The sequence below is a fragment of the Triticum dicoccoides genome, chromosome 3B (assembly GCF_002162155.2).
Source record: "Triticum dicoccoides isolate Atlit2015 ecotype Zavitan chromosome 3B, WEW_v2.0, whole genome shotgun sequence".
Lineage (NCBI taxonomy): Eukaryota > Viridiplantae > Streptophyta > Magnoliopsida > Poales > Poaceae > Triticum > Triticum dicoccoides.
The window spans coordinates 847,309,651-847,314,590 of NC_041385.1; positions in this window are offsets into that span (position 1 = coordinate 847,309,651).

Consider the following 4,940-nt stretch of genomic DNA (forward strand, 5'->3'; position numbering starts at 1 on the left):
TGATGATACACTTAAGTGATATACATATTATTATTCATGTCGGTATTTTTTTATGTTGTACTAATTTCATTTACTCTTTGTCATGGCAGGTGTTGAAAGATGGTGGGCGCTGGTCGGGAGCGCTCGGAGAACCCTTCTTCGTTGGCGCGTGGTGCGAGGTCTTGTATTCCACACGCACCTCTCCGCCGAGCGTTGCTGGACAGTATGGCGACACCGCCGGGCCCTTCTTCGTCGACCGCGGTGCCGAGCAGGGGACTAGGTAAGAAGAAGAGACGAGCTGGAGCACGTGGTCGCGGGAGAGGAGGTAGGGTGACTGCCAGGGTGCCTTCCTCGCCGCCACCCCCAGCTGTTTCACCCGAGAACGTGACTGCTAGGGTGTACTCATCCGACGAGGAGGCTACACGGACTCTAGTCCACGAGCCTTCGGTCCACGGGCCTTCGGCCCACGAGCCTCGGGTTGACGGACCTTCGGGCCACGAGAGTTCGGCCCACGAGACCCCGGAGGAACACACGTCTGGATGGGGTACCTGGCCGGATCAGCCCGAGGGGCTGAGTGGCCATGCTGATGATGGCGGGGAGCCGACTGATATTAAGGAGGGGGCCACCGTCTACCAGCGTGGTTGTACACGGCTCGTGGACGTGCCGGCGACCCGCGAGTAGAGGTGGTTGATTTTCCCTGATGGGGAGAGGTAAGTGCATTTAATCTTTTTGTACCCTTCTGCATTCACGTTTATTCAAATATCTAATGCATTGGCCTTGTGATGCTGCAAGCGTTGGGACCACCATCATAGTGTCCGCCGGCCCAACTCCGTCCTTGGAGTTCTTTGTCGGCAAAACTTCCCGGGGTTTGTCACGTTGCCTGGTGAGGGTCGGCTTCCAGAGCTTGGATTGAGTTGGGAGCACTACTTGGCTGCCTCGGCCCCGCCGGGTGAGATTATCGACGGTGTCTTGTGCAAGACGAGGGCGGACGTGGTGATTAGAAAGTTCTGGGTAATTTCTCCTTTACACAATTAAAAATCTTCAACTAGCGAGTTATTAATTGTACTAATCAATATTGTCTCATTTGATTGCAGACATTCTACAGGTGTGAGGAGGGATACGAGGAGGAGGCGGCAAATGTTACCGATAACGTCTGCAAGCGCCTACTACAGAACACACAGCACAAGGCTCGGGTGCAGGCTGTTCGAGACTACTACGCCTCACGTGGTATCAAGAAGACCAAGCCGGCGTGCCGCGAGAAGTTCTTGAGTAAGGAGGAGTACATGAAGGTAATTCTTAAGGCCTTGTACTTTACTTCCTTCATTTAGTAATTCATAGCCGTAGCGCTCAAGTTTCTATTTCCTAACTTAGGCCCCTCCGAGATGGTGTGCGGATCAGATGGATTGTTGGGAGGTGTTGGTCAATGAGTGGTGCTCAAAAGAATGGCTAGCCCTCCACAACGAGGCCAATGACAAGCGTGCCAAAATGGAAGGTGTGCCACACCATCAAGGCAGCTCCAACTTATATCAGTACGGGCGGAACTGGGTATGTGGTTTGCTTCATGATTCATGCAATTCGTTCATCATGCTAGCTTCAGCCCTTTAATTACTAATTTATTTTGTTTCTCTCTTTCAGACATGCTACAATAAGGCGGATAAGGTGCCAGAGGTGTACGACCTGTATGCCATGGCCCACACTGGCTCTTACAAGAAATTCAAGGCATTCTCTGCGTCTGACCTCGATGATCCAAAAAACTTCACCAACATCTCCTCCCACGACAAGCTCGTGAAATATAGAGATGAGGGGAAGGCGAGGAAAGGGGAGGAATTTAACCCGAGCCAAGGTCCCATTGATTCAGAGCTGCTGATGATATCTGGTGGTGGGAGGTCCCATGGCTCCATAGCCATGGGAGATGGACTTATCCGTTGTCCTAGCACTCTCCCGGTGATCAAGGCGCGTCAGTCGAGCTCCGCTCCTGAGATAAGGCCTCATGAACGGCCAGACCAACTCGCCTTCAAGGTTAGTTATACGTACTCAGCTATCTTTCTCCATTACATTGTGTGCGCTTCCATCAATTATTACAAATGGTAACGAGGAGTGTTGTTGCAGGCTACTATATAGAGTGAGAGAGATTGAACGGAGAAACTTCTGGCGGAGGCGGCGGAGAGGCAGCGTGAGTTGGAGGAGAGGACGACAACGATGTTGGAGGAGGAGAGGGCACGGAATGACATGCAGGCAAGGGCCATGTACGAGCTCCTTGTGGTAAGTTTTTTCTACACATTAGCCAAAACGTTCATGTAGTGTTTGTCTCATTACTAACTAGTATGACTGAGTCGTCAAAACCAAATGTGTAGTCTGTGTGCGAGAATTCCGGCCATACCGCTCCGTCGATGCCAGTGATTGCTCCTGGGAGCACGGTGAGTTTAATTTGAATGGACATTTCTTGCTAGTCTTAACATTTGAGTGTCATCATGCTAACAAGACATTGGAAATGATCTTTGGTGCGGTGTATCTCCAGACAAGCATCACACGATCCTTCTCCAGCTACCGGCACGAGCCACCCCGCTACTACACCTCCATGATCATGGTAAGTTTCTCTAGTGTTTTGCTTAACAAATGCATAAAGACCTTGACTTAGCTTTATTTCCTCCAATCCTTACCATAATGACTTATAGACAGCTTCTTTTCCTCCAAAATGACTTAATAAGCTTAGTGACCTCCAAAACCATCCATTTTACCTATGTTAGCTGTAAAACGATCTGTACTTAGCTTACTTATGTAAAAAATGGCATAATTAGCTTAGTTAGCTCATAAACGATACCATTTTACCTAAGTTAGCTCTAAAATGACCCATTTTACCTTACTTAGCTTATAAATGATCCATTTTACCCAAGTTAGCTCTAAAATGACATATTTTAACTAGATTAGCTCCTAAATGATCCATTTTACCTACATTAGCTCTAAAATGACCCATTTTACCTAGCTTAGCTCCAAAATGACCCATCTTACCTAGGTTAGCTCTAAAATGATGCATTTTACCCAAGTTGGCTCTAAAACAACCCATTTTTACCTAGATTAGCACATAAATGATCCATTTCACCTAAGTTAGCTCACAAACGATCCATTTTACCTAGGTTAGCTCCAAAATGACCCATCACACCTAGGTTAGCTCTAAAATGATGATTTTTACCTAAGTTAGCTCATAAACGATCCTTTTCACCTAGGTTAGCTCCAAAATGACCCATCTTACCTAGGTTAGCTCCAAAATGACCCATCACACCTAGGTTAGCTCTAAAATGATGCTTTTTTACCTAAGTTAGCTCATAAACGATCCATTTCACATAGGTTAGCTCCATAATGGCCCATCTTACCTAGGTTAGCTCCAAAATGACCCATCACACTTAGGTTAGCTCTAAAATGATACTTTTTACTAAGTTAGCTCATAAACTATCCTTTTCAACTAAGTTAGCTCATAAACGTTCCATTTCACCGAAGTTGGCTCAAAAACGATCCATTTCACCTAAATTAGCTCATAAATGATCCATTTCACCTAAGTTAGCTCATAAATGACATATACTTCTTGTTCTACTCTTCTTCTTGTAGTCACATTTTTCTAACTTTCTTCTTTGCCATTTTGCAGATTTCATTCACTTCACGGAAGCTAGCTTGCTATGATGGAGTGCTTGTTTTTTCTTTCATTCTCTTCAAGTATTCTTCTAGCTTGCTATCTTGATGAAACTTTGCATTGTAATATGTATGGATGGAACAATGTGTATGTGCTACTTGGTATATGTATGAATGGATGGAACTATATATGTATGTACAATGAAACTTATGTGCTAGATATGTCATATGTTTGCTGTTAAATAGCCCTGTGAAATATATTTTTATGTCATATATATTTTCTGTGAAAATTGTTGGATTAAAAAAAATAGAAAAAAGAGGCAATGTAGGATCTTTGTCGTCAGCCACTGATGGCAAAGCCACCTTTGCCAACAGCCGCGGACGGCAAAGAAGCCACGCGGCGGCCACCTGTGCTTCCTCGTGGGCTGACCCATTTGGTCAGTTTGCCTATAGCGGCGGACGGCAAAATCTTTGCCTACAGCAGCGGACGACAAAGGCTTTGCCTACAGCGGTGGAAGACAAAGGTTGCCGTTAGCCACCTAACCGACTAACAGCGTATTTATTGCCGTCTGCTTTCTTTCCCGTCTGCTGCTGATGGCAAAGGCCCCTTTGCCGACAGCCTCAGAAAGCGGACGGAAAATTAGCTCTTTGCCGATCCTTACTTTGCCGGAGCCATTTGCCGTCTGCGGCAGCCGGCAAAGACCTTTGCTGTCCGCCGTTCCTGCCTTTGCCGTCCGCCATGGCTGACGGCAAAGTAGCTGATTCCTGTAGTGAAAGCTCAAACTGGAAACTAAGTGGGTGTGCATCCAACTTGCCTGCTCATGAAGAACTCGGGCATTTGAGGAAGCCCATCATCGGAATATACAAGCCAAGTTCTATAATGAAAAATTCCCACTAGTATATGAAAGTGAAAGCATAAGACACTCTCTCTATGAAGAACATGGTGCTACTCTGAATCAAAAGTTTGGTAAAAGGATAGTAGCATTGCCCCTTCTCTCTTTTTCTCTCTTTTTTTGGTGGGCTTCTTTGGCCTTTTTTTATTTGGGCTTCTTTGGCCTCTTTTATTTTTCATAAAGTCCGGAGACTCATCCCAACTTGTGAGGGAATCATAGCTTCCATCATCCTTTCCTCACATGGGACAATGCTCTAATAATGATGATCATCACACTTTATTTACTTACAACTCAATATTACAACTCGATATCTAGAACAAAGATATGACTCTATATGAATGCCTCTGCTGGTGTACCGGGATGTGCAATGATCTAGCGTAGCAATCACCTCAAAAAAACGGACAAGCCATGAAAACATCATGCTAGCTATCTTACGATCATGCA